This window comes from Vombatus ursinus, unplaced genomic scaffold (assembly GCF_900497805.2).
Source record: "Vombatus ursinus unplaced genomic scaffold, bare-nosed wombat genome assembly UNPS02014832.1, whole genome shotgun sequence".
NCBI classification, from domain to species: Eukaryota; Metazoa; Chordata; class Mammalia; order Diprotodontia; family Vombatidae; genus Vombatus; species Vombatus ursinus.
In genome coordinates, this window is record NW_020954610.1 from 64001290 (window position 1) to 64017469 (window position 16180).

General features: G+C 36.5%; 1 protein-coding gene across 4 annotated transcripts in view; it reads right to left on the reverse strand.

The window, feature by feature from the left end:
• Positions 1–16180, reverse strand: part of UBAP1 (ubiquitin associated protein 1) — a 56156-nt gene that overhangs the window by 23316 nt on the left and 16660 nt on the right. Inside the window, exon 1 of one of the 4 annotated variants that reach the window (XM_027839147.1) lies at positions 468–490. The exons of the other annotated variants lie outside the window; for them this stretch is intronic. The gene's annotated coding sequence lies outside the window, so the exon portion shown is untranslated. Of the gene's footprint in view, positions 1–467; positions 491–16180 lie in introns of those variants that run through there. 4 annotated transcript variants of the gene reach the window in all.

Below are 16180 nucleotides of genomic sequence, written 5' to 3' on the forward strand. Positions count from 1 at the left end.
TATGTGCAAATAATGGAAATATGAAGATGAAAATCAAACTTGGGCATATATTCTCCTAAAGAGCTACAACATGTGTACAGCTAAGAAACTGAATTTTGTTTTTTTAGTCTAGACCTGTGATTTCATCAGTGCAGCAGGTTCCTGGTGAAGAAACTCTCTTGACCAATATAGATCTGCAACTCTTTTGTAACTTCAGTCTTACTAAATTGCCTATGTCACTGACAAGTAGTAACTTGCCTAGGGTCACAAAGCTGGTATGAAGAAGGGCCCATATTTGAACCCAGGTTATTGTGACTCCAAGGCGAACCTTCTATCCACTATGCCATGCTGCCTCTCACCTAACAAATGCAGAGGCATTGCAACATTGTGAAGAGTGCTGGGCTTGGAGGCAGGATAGCCTAGCTGCAAATCTTGGCTCTGACTAGTTGTGTGGCTCTATATGCCTCATACAACCCCCTATAACTTACTTGAGTCAGAGGTAGGTTCTGATGTGTTTAGGTGGTAGGAGAACATAAACTCTTTGAGGGCACGTATCATCTTCATCTTTGTATCCCCTGAACCTTGCACAGCTGTTGACACAGAGTAGACTTCATAAATGTATGTTGATACTGTTTGGGTGTTGTCATACTAGGAATCCCTTATTTTGATCAAGAATGTTTCAAATATTTCATATCTTATGTACACTAACAATTTGGGGCTTCAGAAAAGGACACTTGAGGTTAGTCTTGAAAGGAGATAAGACTCAAGAATAATTACAACAGTAATCACAGACTTGAGCCTGAAGGGGACCTTAAAGGTCATCTTGCCCAACCCTCTAACTTTACAGAGGAGGACACTGAGACCCAAAGAGAGACTTGCCCAATGTCACCCAGACAGTAAGTATGCCCATCTCTCCCTTCTTTGCAGAGGTGGTAGGGTAAATTAGTGAGATTGAAGATAATATATACTACTGGACTTGATTGATGCTGGTTGTTTAAGTAACTCACTGTCTTTTCCTCACTCTTTTATATTCTTGGAAAGGAAAAGCATGTATTGGGAAATAAAGGTGACAAAACAAATTATATCAATTTTTAAAAATATTTTTAAGAGCAAGAATGACTGAAGTGGTAAGCTTCTATAGGAGACAAAAAGAGAAGGATGAGGGGCAGCTAGGTGGTGCAGTGGATAGAGCTCCAGCTTTGGAGTCAGGAGGACCTGAGTTCAAATCTGACCTCAGACACTTGACACTTACTAGCTATGTGACCCTGGGCAAGTCACTCAACCCTGATCGCCTTACCAAAAAAGAAAAAAAAAAAGAAAGGAAAAGGAAAAAAAAAGGATGAGATTAAGAACAAAAGTAGTAGGGCTGGGAAAACTTTAACTGTCGATCAGTCAGACCATTTATTAAGCTCTTACTATTTATGCCAAGAACTGTACTAAGTGATGGGGATAAAAAGAAAGGCAAAAGATAGTTCCTGCTCTCAAGAACTATCAATGATTTCTAATATTCAAACAACTTGTGTATGAACAAGCTATATGTAGGATAATTTGAACTAATCAACAGAGGGAAGGTACGAAAATTAAAGAGTATTAGGAAGACTACTAGGATGAGGAAGAGCATTCCAGGTATGGGGAAGGAGGATAAGTCAGTGAAAATGCCTGTAGATGAAAGCTATTTAGAGTGTCTTGTTCAAAGAATAGCTAGGAGCCAGTGTCACTGGATTGAACAGAACTTGAGGGTGGGGGGGACAACGTTAAAATGTAAGAAAACTAAAAAAGTACAGAGGGTAAGTTATAAAGGGCTTTGAACTACAGAAGATTTTACATTTGATCCTGGAGGTTATAGGAAGACATTATAGTTTACTGAGTTAGAGGGTGACATGATCAGGCCCTACTGGGAGAAATAAGTACAAAGTAAGAATTAAGGGAAAGAAGCCTCTGCTTTCTCAAAGATGACTTGGGAAAAGGACCTACATGTACAAAAATATTCATAGCAGCTCTTTTTGTGGTGGCCAAGAATTGGAAACTGAGAGGATTCACATCAATTAGGGAATGGCTGAACAAGTTGTGGTATATGAATGTGATGGAATACTATTGTGCTATAAGAAATGATCAGCAAGCTGACTTCAGAAAAACCTGGAAAGACTTGTATGGTCTGATGCTGAGTGAAGTGAGCAGAACCAAGAGAATGTTGTACACAATAACAGCCCCGGTGTACGATGACTAATATTGGTTAAGTTTATACTTAACCCTTCCCAGCAATACAAGGACCTAAGGCATCTCCAAAGGCCTCGTGATGGAAAATGCTATACACATCCAAAGAAAGAACTATGGAAGTTGAATTGCTATTTTTTTTCTCTTCTGTTGAGCTTTGTTTCTTCTTTCTGGTGGTTCCTCCTATTGGTTCTAATTTTTACTTAAAACATCACTAATGTGAAAATATGTTCAATAGGAATGTAAATGTATAGCCTATATCAGATTGTGGGCTGTCTTGGGGAGGGTGGTAGGGAGGAAGGGAGAGAAAAATTTTAAACTCAAAAGCATATGGAAGTGATTGTTGATAAATCAAAATAAATTAATAAAAAATTAAAAAAAGAAATAGAAATACACAGAAGTGAAGAACTATCTGGAAGAAGAGATGCAAAAATCAATAATGTTAAGAGTATAATTTTCATATAATCAAAACACTGTTCTCAAATATAGGTTGCATACCGTCTTACCATCCATTTTGTACTCTTCTTCTCAATTCTGTTTTTGCTCCCAGAAAGAGTGTGTCAAAATTATAGGGATACTGTTTGAAGTCATCCTTTTAATTTCCAAAAAAAAAAAAAGAAATAAAATTTCCAAGAAGTGGCTGCTACTCCACTATGTGTATTTTCTTCCCCTGTCAGAATGTAGGCATCTAAAGGGTAAGGACTATCTAACTTTTTGTATTTTTATCCCTAATGCTTAGTACCTAATAAACAATAAATGCTTTTTCATTAAAAAAAAAATCAATGGACAACCTAAAAATAATGAATAAAAGAGACTAGAAATCATATTTTCAGAAATCTGTCCAAATCTCTTAGAACCAAAGGGCAAAGAAAAAAAAACAGAATTGCCAGTCACCTCCAAAAAAGAAACCTCAAAACGAAAACTCCTAGGAATGTTATAGACAAAATTCAGAGCTTCCAAATCAAACAAAAGATACTGCAAGCATCCAGAAAGAAATAATTCAAGTACTGAAAAGCAACAGTCAGAATCACACACAAATTTAGCAGCTGCCATTAAAAAAGGAACAGAAAGCTTAGAATATCATATTCCAGAAGACAAAGGATACAGGCTTACAAATAAGAATAACTTGGCTTGGCAAAACTGCACACGATCATACAGAAGGGAAGATGGACCTTTGAAAATGAAACAGGATTTTTCCAAGCATTCCTGATGAAGAAAACAAACGAACAAACAGAACTATGTAGAAAAGTTCAAAAACAGGAGTGCAGAGAAACATAAAAAGATGAACAGTAATAAGGAATTCAACAAGGACAAACTGCATATAATCAAAAAAAGCTGGGGAGTGGTTCTGTTATGTCTTGATCTTAAAAAAGAATGGAAAATGAGAGGAAGAGGAATGGGGGGGAATCTCACATATTTGGGGTACACAAGTAGAAATTTATACAAATAATGAGGAAGGGATAGGGGGAACGGCTGACACTTGACCCTCACTCATCAGAACTGATTAAAGAAGAGAAGAATATTTACATAAAGCTGGGCAGAAAAATACATTTCCTTAACAGGAAAAAAGAAAGGAGAAGGGTTAAGGGTGAATTAGAGGGAGAGCAGATTAAGGGAAAGATTAGTCCTAAGCAAAACAAACTCTAAGAACGTACAAAAATATTTATAGCCCTTTTTGAGGTGGCAAAGAATGGAAATCTGAGGGGTGCTCATTAAACGAGGAATAGCCAAACAAGTTATGATATAAATACGATGGGAACTCTTATTTGAATTGCTGCAAATTAAAGTGAGCAGAACTAAGAGAACAATTTATATAATTACAGCAATATTATAGGACAAACAAGTTTAAAAGACTTAAGAACTCTGGTCAAAGGACTCGTAATCAAACATGCTACTCTGCCTCCTGACAGAAAGGTGAAAGAATCAATGAGCAATGTATGTATTTGTATGTATGTATGTATGTATGTATTTGTGGGTATATTTGTATATATAAACATATGATACAGGATTTGTTTATGATTTTTATTTTATGTGTGTTTATATATTTATATTTTTTTTCTTTTGGATATGGTCAGTATGGAAATTTGTTTTGACTATACACATTTGTATTTTAACAGGGGTTTTGATTTTTTTCATTCTCAACAGGAGGAAGCAGGGAGAGAGGACAGATTTTTGCTGATTGAAAAAAATAAAATTTAAAAAGAATATGAAGTCATCTCTGATGATAGTCCAATATTAATACATATTATGTTTGTATCAGTTTTTGATTTAAGACTATGAGCCATTACCCAACAGATAAGTGATGACAGCATATGAACATACAACTTCTAACTTAAAACTGAGGCTTCCCTTCATGTCCAAACTGGCAAAGGTGATAGAAGTTAGAATAGAAGACAGAAATAGTCAATGTTGGAAAAGGACATGGATAGGTACACAAATAACACTATTAGTAAAACTGAATTGGTCAATCATTCTGAAAAATAACTTAGAACCATGCAAAGTTATTCAATTGTTCACACCCTTTGATCCAGTAATTTAACTACTCCTATATCCCCAAGGAAGTTCCCATCAAACGCAGACATTCCAGACTAACATTCAGAGCAGCACTTTTTAAAATTAATACCTTCTAGGTTTACAAAACAGGGTAGCTATTTAAAGGGAATTTGAAAAGGCTTCTCGTAAGTGTGATTTTAGTTGGGACGTGAAGGACCTAGAAGTGGACATGAGGAGAGCATTTCATGCATGGGGAACAGCCAATGAAAATGTCCAGAGTCTGGAGACAGCGAGTCTTGTTTGAGGAGCAACAAGGAAGCCCCTATCACTAGATTGCAGGGTACTGCGGGAGGTGGAGAGTAAGGTGTGAGAAGACTGGAAAGGTAGAAAAGGGCCAGGTTTTGAAAGTTTTAAAAGTCAAACAGGATTTTGCATGTGATCTTGGAGGTAAATAGGAGCCAGCAGGATTGTTTTAGTAGGAAGATGACACATCAGAACCTGTGCTTTAGGAAGATCAATTTGACAGCTAAGTGGAAGATGAGTTAAAGAAGGGAGAGATTCTAGGCAAGGAGAACAACCTATTGAAATTTATCTAAACAGAAGAACAACCATAAAAAAATCAAAAGGAAAAGTTGTGAAATTATGAATGGGATTATCTCCAACTTGTCACACATATATCTCGTTTGTACATAGTTGTTTGCATGCTGTTTCACCCATTATACTGTAAGCTACTTGACAGAAAGGAATGTTTTTATTGTGCATCATCTTGGGGAGGGTGGTAGAGAGGAAGGGGGAGACAAATTTTAAACTCAAAAGTATATGGAAGTGATTGTTGATAAATCAAAATAAATTAATAAAAAAAAAGGAAAAAAAAGGAATGGGTTTTTTTTTTTTTTTGCTTTACTTAGTATCCTCAGTGCTTAGCAAGGTTCCTGACACATAATACAGTGAGAACTTAATAAATGTCTGTTGAATGACTGGTTTAAAGACGATCCTTTCAGGTTCCCTCACTGTCTGTGGCTGGCCTTGCCAAAATAAACTACCTTATCACTAGATGCTGCAAATCAGCATATTTGGCTTATGATGTTTCCCTTTATAAGGTGGTCAAGATACACTGATTCAGACAAGCAGCATTTCAAATATCACCTGTGCAAGCATTTCTTCTGCTTTCTTTATGTACTGCCGTTTCTTTCAAACTTAGAAGCATGATAGCACTGTCAATGTTTTGTGGAGTGCCTGTTGGTTTAAGAGACCTAAAAAAAGATTAAGTTCCTTTAGAGCAGGGACCAAAGAAGCAACAGAAAAAGAAAGGGAGGAAGAGAAGGAGAGAAAGAGCAAGGAAGGAAGGAAGAAGGAAGGAAGCAAGAATCCTTAACATGAATAAATAGAAAAGATGAACCTATACAACTAAATGGAGATGAACTAAGCTATAACAATAATAAGCCACTAGAAATAAATAAAATAGCAAATTTATAGCTAGAAGGAACCTCAGGTCATCTAATGTAAACCTCTCATTATATAGGTGAGGAAAACGAAGCCCAAGAGGTGAAATAGCTTGTACAAGGTCACAGAGCCAATAAACATTCAGTCAATAAACATTAAGCACCAACTACGTGCCAGGTACTGTGCTAAGCACTGGAACAAACAGTAAGGCCTCAAACCAAGGTCCTCTGACCTCAAATCTAGTGTTCTCTTCACATCATGCTGCATATGACAATTTATTTGTAAATAATTCAAATGTCCAATTCAAATGGTTATTTTCAGTATAGGTACAAGAAGTATACCCCATGTGTACATGTGTTTAAATACACAAATACAAATTCACATTCAGAAAAGGCATTAAAAGAATAGTATAAGCAAGAGCATGAAATTCAAGAGGGAGGAGTTTGTATGAAGATGAAATCACAGTGTTCTAGAAAGGATGCTGAAAAACAAGGAGTAGCCAAAACTTCCTCCTCACTGGGTCAACCTCATGTGGGGTCTCGACCCACAGTTTAAGAAGCACTGAAGGGGTCAAGAGTGGGAAAAGTTTAAGAAGCCCTGCCTAGGGAACCAACACTTTCCCCTCCTCCTAAGCTAAAGGGAACAAGAGGAGAGTCCTCCAGAAAAATTGGAATATGAAAAGAGCTAAGGAGATAAAGGAAGGGCTTTTAGAAAAGTCTGTGAGTGTAGAGGAAGAGTATCTAAATTTTTTCAACACTGAATCCTGGGGCAGCTAGGTGGTGCAATGGACAGAGCACTGACCCTGGAGTCAGGAGGACCTGAGTTCAAATCCAGCCTCGGACACTTACTACCTGTGTGATCCTGGGCAGTCACTTAACCCTCAATTGCCTCAAAAAAAAAAAAAAAAGTGAATCCCACATGATCTGAAATCCTTATGTAAAGGGGCCACAAGAAATTTGACTTCAACAGATTTATTAAGGAAAACGCACTTTCAGAGAGTCAAGTAGTCCTAAATATTGTCTAGAGTTTTTTCATGTGGACAGAAATTTTAGGTGATTGGTACTCAACCAATCTGATATGTCAGGTCCAACTGTTCTGGAGGACTACACCCTAAGGCCAGATGCAGTCACATTTGGTCCAAAGACCACATGAAGAAAACATAAAACACAGGTGCTGAAATCTGTCCACAAAAGATAGACTGATATATAGATATATAGATATATATATATACATGCATACATATATGTAATAGAATATATGTTGCAATGCCAATAACATGTCAACTTAAATATATCATCAAATGAGGAAACGGAGACCCAGAGAAATTAAAACCCAAAGTCAGGTCCCCTAAAGCCCAAGACTATGTATTTTGCTCTGTACTGTGATGCTCTAATAACTCACAAGTACTGGAGGTCAACAGTTTATTAACAATAGGCTACCACAGAAGCCTGTGGAATGTTGTGCAGTTTTTAAGTCCTCTCTGAAATCTGATGTCCAGAGCTAAATCACAATGACTTTAATATGAAATGACTAGGGTAGGATACAATATAACTACCAACTCTCTTTCTGGACTCCACATCTTTCTAAACACAGACTGAGTTTATGTATTCAACCAGCGACAATGTAAAAATATTTAAGTAATAAGGTGAAGTTAACTGAAAGGGGAAAAAAATAGGCTAAAATGTAAAAATTCATGACAGCTTTCTTCATGAATCCTGTAAACAGAATAGAACCCAGAAGTATACTCAAAGTTCCTGACTAAGGGCAAACATTTATTACTAGGAACAAAGAATGATATCATCAGCTGCTACACACAGAAGAACCTGTTTGCTCTAAGTTCTACTTGTCTCCTAAACCAAATAAAAATACAACTCTTAAGTGAATCTGATAATCTTAAAAGGATAGTAAAAATGCTTTTATACTAATATGGTACTATATAAAACCAGTTCTATAAAATGACAAGTATTTTAGGGTGAACAAGGTTAGAGCCTGAAAAACTGGAAGGGAAAGATAGTGGTGCTGCTGCAATCTGCTATGGGGAAACTCTTTTGAGAGGTGATCTTTATTTTAGCCATGTTTTAGCCATGAAAAGTTTTCAGCCAAATGATGTTGTTCAGATGATAAGAATTATGGAACTGGAGGTCAAAGCTGGAGAACTATTCTAAACAGTAATATGGAATTCCTGCACTTAAAATTTTTGGCAAATCTTCCCCTGAAGTCCTTCTTCAGTATTTCATCATGTTGTGGAGGTGATCCTGAGTTCTCAAAGATGGAACACAAACTCTGAGTCTACCAAGCGTGAAAGGCTCAGGAGGACTAACCTAACTTCAGACAGAATCATCACTAGGTTGGTCATAGGGTGGTAAAGTTTCAGCCCAGCAGTTCATGAATACCTTCCATTACGGCAAAGAAGGAATGGGAGAAAAGGGGAGAACATAGTGGTTTGAACCTCTCAAGTACTAAAGGGTACTTCTTAGGCTTGTTAAAATAAGAAAAATATATCCCACTAATTCATTCCACATTCATTCAATATGAATGTCTACTATGTGCCAAATTTTTACCTTGTAAAAAGATTACAAAGTAACGTGTTCTGTTCTGATTTTTTTTGGGGGGTGGGGGTAGGGGGTGTCGAGGTGCCTCACAATAACAACAATAAGGTTTCATGTATAAGGTGGTGCTTAGTTTCCTTTAAGACTCAGTTTAAGCATTCACATATAATCATTCAAGAAAATTTATTAAGTGTCTAATTACTGTGTACCAAAGACACAAATGAGATAGTCCCTGCCTTCAAGGCAAGCACATTCTACAAGGGGAGACAAAGCACCAGGATTTGGGAGGAATCAGAAAACGCCTCATGTACAACATGATAGGTAATGACAGAGCTGGGCTTTGAAGGAAACCAGGCAGTGACAATGAGAGACAATGGACAGACAGTCTCATTTATATCTTTGTATTCTAGCACCTACCTAGCACACAGTGCCTGGCACTAGTAGGCCCTTACCAAATGCTTGGTGAATAACTGATTATATGAAAATACCAATAATGGATTGCAAGTACAATGGAAATTTTGGCCAGTAAAATCTCCACATTCAAAACAAATAATGGTTTCCACTCATTTGAATTTATAAGAACAGCAACAACTATATCCAAGCAAATGCCAATATCTAGACAATCATTTTTGATTTTTGAAAATAATGTCATATTCACTTCCCTTTCCCCTCTTAGCCATTAAGGTCAAAAAGTTAACAGAAAATACGGCAAAATATCTGTTAATTGGCAATGCAGCAACACAAAATAATGTAATTAAGACAAGAAAATAAAATAAGCCTTCATAATACTGGTAGTAAATTTGAATTTGTCAGTAAGACTCAGGGAATTACATATACAAAACAGTTAAGGCATTAGGCTAAGGCAGCATTATTACAGTGGAAAAGGAAATAAATATATATGATTTAGCAAACTGGCAATTTCAAGCCAGTATCTACACCAGGGGTGGGGAACCTATGGTCACATGTGGCCCTCTAGGTCCTCAAGTGCAGCTCTTTGACTGAATCCAAACTTCACAGAACAAATCCCCTTAATAAAAGGATTTGTTCTGTAAAATTTGGACTCAATCAAAGGGCCACACCTAAGGACCTAGAAGGCCATACATGGCCTCCAAGCAGCAGGTTCCCCACCCCTGATCTACCCAGATAAATCCAAACTAACTCAACATAACTGGGATTTGGGTGAAGAGAGTGTTGTGTGCTCAAGATAAGATCACCTGTCTGTGCCATGGTTTTTCTACATGTAAAATGAAGATAATACTGGCACTATCTGCCTTACTAGGCTATAGATTAAAGATCTAATGGGATAAACTGTAAACTATAATTAAATGTTATGTAATAATAGTTAATACTAGCTAACTTTTATATAGCTCTTATTATGTGTCAGGTACTGTGCTAAGCACTTCACAATTATTATCTCATTTGATCCTCACAACCACCATGCAAGGCAGGTGTATAATCACCCCATTTTACAGATGAGAAAATTGAGGCAAGCAGAGGCTAAGTGACTTGCCCAGGGTCACAAAGCTACTAAGTGTCCGAAGGCTGAATCTGAACTCAGATCTTCCTGACTCCAGGCCCAGTGCTCTATCCACTAGGGCCATTTAGCTATCTCTGTGTAAATGTCAGTTATTAATATTCTATACATCTTCATCTTCTGATTAATAAGGGTACTGAGGAAACATGGAGAAACATTTTATAGGAGAAAAACTGACAAGGGGATAGTTGGGATGAGAAAGTATCATCTTTCCCTTGAATCCCCCCCCCCAAAAAAAACCCACCACATATACCAAGTAGCATGATATGGGGAAAACACTACTTAGCATCAGGAGACCTGGGTTCCAGTCCCAGAGCTCTGCCATCAAAGAGGTGTGTCCATGAGCAATATCTCTGAGTCTCCATTTTATCTTCTACAAAATAAAGGAAGTCCCACATGTACAAAAATATTTATAGCAGCTCTTTTTGTGGTGGCCAAGAATTGGAAATGAGGGGATGCCCACAAATTGGGGAATGGCTGAACAAGCTATGGTGTATGAATGTAATGGAATACTATTGTGCTATAAGAAATGATGAGCAAGCAGACTTCAGAAAAACCTACAAAGAATTGTATGGACTGATGCTGAGTGAAGTGAGAAGAAGTTGTACACAGTAACAGCCATGGTGTGTGATGATGACTAATGTTGATAGACTTAGCCCTTCTCAGCAATGCAAAGATCTAAGACATCTCCAAAAGTCTCATGATGGAAAATGATATCCCTATCCAGAGAAAGAACTATGGAGTTGGAATGCAGATCAAAGCATACTATTTGCTCTTTTTCTCGTTTTGTTGTTTCTTCTTTCTTGTGGTTCCTCCTATTGGTTCTAATTCTTTTTTACAACATGACCAATGTAAAAATATGTTTAATAGGAATGTATATGTAGAGCCTATATCAGATTGCACACCTTCTTGGGAAGGGAGGTGGGGAGGGAGGGGGAGGAAATTTAAAACTCAAAGTTTACAGAAGTGAATATTGAAAACTAAAAATAAATTAATTAAAAAAAATAAAGGGAGTCCCAATGCTAAAATCTCTTCCAATTCTATAGTTTTGTTACTACATTAATTTGTTGGCATCAAAGTCCACATTCATTAGTTTTACCTGAAGGAAATGGAAGGGCTGTTTGCCTTGAGCGTTCTTATTACATTTTCTGCAGAGCACACCAACAATATTAAGTAATCTGAAACATAAAAACTAACAGTTTTATTTGAAGAAAGTACTCAAGAACGTATAAGTGATTTGCAGGGTGTGAGCCTTCCAATTCCAGTGTGTTATGTTCCTGATAAAACTGGTATAAACTAAATTCTCCCAAACAATAGTACCATAAGGAGTGATAATCTCAAGCTACGGTCTGATGCCCTACTTTTTATTACATGCATAATATAATTAAAGTATCAGGACAGGACAGCACTAATTATTGCAAAGAAGGAAATGAATATATAAAACACAAATACTACATTTAATAAACTATAAGTTATATGCTTGTATACTATGATGTATTAAACATGTGTAAATCAATTCAAGAAGGCAATATGGTAACCTGTCACATAAAATTATATTCACTATGATACAGTATCAGTTTACCATGCAAAGGCCTTGGCTTACTCTTTCATAATTCTCTCCTTAAAGCCATCTCTGACATAGCTCATTGTGTCACAGAACTGACCCTAAGGTCAATGTCAATAAGGCAAAACTGTGGTAGAGCCTATCATCCTGGAAAGGCTGTTTAAGAACTGGTCCAGCAAAAGTCTAAATATCTGTCATGAGGACCAGCCTTACAGAGGGTTAATACCACATGTACTGAAGGATGATGAAATTTTCAGCCACAACAATTCAAAACAAAAATGAAAGCCCAGAGGAGTTACAATGCATTCTGAGGAAGGAGTTATTTTCACCAACAAAATCAGATTCTTTTAAGTGCTAAAGTAAATGGATTTCATTTTAAAATATCAGAAGATGAAGGAATCATTCAGAAGAATTTTTCTGACTAGATTCTGAAAAGTTCTTGAAGCTTTTCAGCAGACTTTGGGCTATTCAAAATATTTTGACTAGTTTTTAAAAACCTGCTAAGTACATAAAATATACTTTTAAAATACGTATCAAAAAATCATAGGATTACAGATTTAAAGCTGGAAAGGATCTAAATAGCCTCTACTTCAGTGCCTTTATTTTACAGAAGAAGAAATTAAGGGATAGAAAGAGGTTAAGTGACTCACTCAAGTTCATACAGTTACTTAACCACAAATAGTGGGATTATTACACATCAGAGGTGGAATTAGAATTCACATCATATGACTCCCAAGTCCAGTAGGACTCTTTTCCATGGTGTACCTATCATTAGAACCTACAGACTCTAAGCCACAAAACAGAAATGAACAAAGGACCATTTGATGACAATAGTTAGAGGACAAATAAAAATCACACAGGACAGGAAGATCTGCAGTGTTCTAGTCCTAACAAAAGAAAACAGAATTTTAGAGGTGGAAAGGGCCTCACCAGGCATTTAGCCCAACTCATAGCATGAAAACACAAGTAGTCATTCAAACTCTACTAAAGAACTCACATCCTGAGGCACCTTGTTCCACTTCTGGATAGTTTTAAGATAGCTCTAATTTAGAGGCAAGTTTTTCTCAATATTAATCTTTAATCTGCCTTTTGGCAACTTCTACCTAATTCTCCTAGTTCTGCAGAATAGGATAAAGCTCAAGACAGGTGATATGGAAATTGATGTTTCTTTGACCAAGATTTGAGTGACTTAAGTCACAAACCCCAAAGACCTTCATTTTAACATAGCCCACATCTGTCTTTTCATTAACCAATCCGAGTTGACTGCTACCCCTCAGGAACACCTTCTCTTCAAAGGGCATATAAACTGTGATCCCACTGCCATTAGAGGTCTTTGATCTAAGACAGATGGCCAAACTGACCATCCTTTTATTAATAACCTGCTAGCCTTATTACTAAAATGACTAAATTACCCTGAAAAAAAGATAGGATAAAGCTAATACTTCCTCACAAGTTTTCAAATGCTTGAAGACAAACTTTCATGTGCTCCTAAATCTTCTCTTCTCCAAGAAGTTCCTTCAACCAATCCTCAAATGATGGGGACTAAAGGCACCTTACTATCCTGTTTTCCTCCTGTGAATAATCTCCAGTTTATCAATATCATTCCTAAACTGTGGACGCCAGAACTGAATATCATACTCCAGAAATGGTCTAACTAGGGCACAACATGGAAGGACTATCATCTCCTAATTCCTGGAAACTAAAGCTTCTTACTGCAATCCAAGATCAAATTTCAAAAGATCTAATGTAGATGTGTAATAAGCTGATACTCATAGAAAAAATTAAGAGAGAAATTATTCTTATTGTAAAATAAAAGCTTAAAAGACAACACACTTGCAATTTTTCCCTTTTTTTTTTTTAAAAATCCAGACCTACAATGTCACTGTGCAGCTCTTATAATTTTAGAAAGTTCCACGGGGCACTAAGAGATTAAGTGAAGACACACAGCCAATATCCATCAAAGTGCAACCTGAATCCTAGTGGAGGCTGGCTCTCCACACTGCCATTATTTTCATTTAACTGGCTAACATTTCCAGTTAAATTATTCCTTCAACTAAGTCACTGATTAAAATAACAGTCCTATCCACATAGTTATACAGTCTTGTTTATAATACTTTGTTATTAGATTCTTAGAATTGTATTAATGTAAAAAAAAGGTTGACATCAGTCAAACAATTTTACCATTTTCATATGATTATTAGTTCAAATACCCTGATCTACACTGACTCCCCCAAAACATCCTCTAAACTTGCCAGCCTGGAAATAGATTTAAGCCTTTCCTCTTTTCCTAATGATTTTATTTCTAATGTGTCAAGGCTATAGTGGCCATTAGCATTCTAGTGTGGGAACTGATCTAAGAAAAATGGAAAGGTAGTGGTAAAAGAAACAAAAAAGCACTTAATACACAATTGCTATGCTTCTCATTTCTTTCTAAGAGCAGAATTTCTTCTCAATCAATGTTCCTATTTCACAATGCTGAAGACACCCTCAGGTCGAAAATCTTGGTAGTCAGTAACAATAAATTTCAAAACCTGGTGTGACCACAATCTTATAATGCTACAATGTTTGCCTCATCTCTGTGCCTTTAACCCTTCCTCCTCAAACTGGGCCCAACTATCTGTAGGTCCACCTACAGGGTGTCTTTTTTTATACACAGCAGATTCGGACAACTACTTTTACTCCTTCAAACCGCCTGTCTTACCAAAAAAAATAAAATAAAATAAAATCAAGGTGAAATGCAAAAAATTATACAATTATATACGAAAGATAACACGAAATATCACTAAGGATCATGTAATTCAGCCAAATGTTAAGATTACTCTTTCATAAGTACAAAAAGTAGAAATCAATGATAAACGTTGGAGGGGGGATGTAGGAAAATTGGGACACTAATGCACTGTTGATAAGAGTTGTGAACTGATCCAACTATTGTGGAGAAGCATTTGGAATTATGCCATAAGGACTATAAAACTGTGAATACCCTACGATCCAGCAATAGCACTACTAGGTCTACATCCCAAAGAGATAAAAAAGGGGGAAAGACCTATCTGTACGAAAATATTTATATCAGCTCTTTTTTGTAATGGTAAAAAACTGGAAATTGAGAGGACATTCATTAATTGGAGAATGGCTGAATAACTTGTGGTATATGATTGTAATGGAGCAGTACTATGCTATGAGAAATGACAAGCAGGATGATTTCAGGAAAACCTGGAAAGACTTACATGAACTGATGCAAAGTGAAGTGAGCAGAACCAGGAAAACACTGTACACAGTAACAGCAATATTGTACAATGATCAACCATGAATGACTTAACTCTTCTCAGCAATACAATGATCCAAGACAATTCCAAAGGACTCATGATGAAAAATGCTATCCACCTCCAGAGAAAGAACTGATGTAATCTGAATGCAGATCAAAGTATACTTTTTAAACCTTATTGTTCTTGGGTTTTGGTTTTTGGTTTTGTGGAGTTTTTTTTTTCCAGTGTCTTCTTTCACAGCATATATAATATAGAAACATGATTTGCACGATCGCACATATGTAACATATCAAATTACTTACCATCTAAGGGAGAGGGGAGGAAGAGAATTTGTAACTCAAATTTTTAAAAAAGAAAATTAAAAATTGTTTTTATATGTAATTAAGTAAAAAATTAAATATTTTTTTAAAAAGAGTAGAGGGGCAGCTAGGTGGCACAATGGACAGAGCTCTGGCCTTGGGAGTCAGGAGGCCCTAAGTTCAAATCTGGCTTCAGACACCTGACACTTGTGTGACCCTGGGCAAGTCACTTAAACCTGATTGCCTTATCAAAAGAAAAGAGTGGAGATCTAAATCTTATCAAGCATCTTGAAGATAATGGCCTATAAACTGAATTTTGAATTCAACTAAGTTTATTTCCAAATCTTATACATGTCATATTTGTTTCTTCTACCAGAAAAATTCTTATGTCTGCCAAAGATTTTGGGAAATTCCAAATATCAGAAATATCAGAATCTCATTTAGCTGTCTGTGTTAAACAAGGCTCCACAATACCAAACTTTACACAAATTAGCTCATATTTTCTTGACATTTTCCACAAATTAAAACCTGGAATTCAAAAGCAAGTATAACTAACAAATGAAACATTTATTAAGCATTTAATATGTGCAAAGCATTGGGCCAAGTGCTAGGGACACACATAGAAAAGTAATAAAGTCCCTGCTCATAAGGAGCTCTCATTCTAATGGGACAGATAAAACAAATGGAAGGTTCCAGCTCAGGGTCAGTCAGATAAGTCTTTATGGGGCAGCATCAAAGTAAATGTTAATGCCTTTTCTTTAAGGTCATTTCCACTGATAAAAATCATCTCAGTTTCAGATGTTGAACCATCTCGATTGTGCCAAAGACTTTGGAGGCAAGAA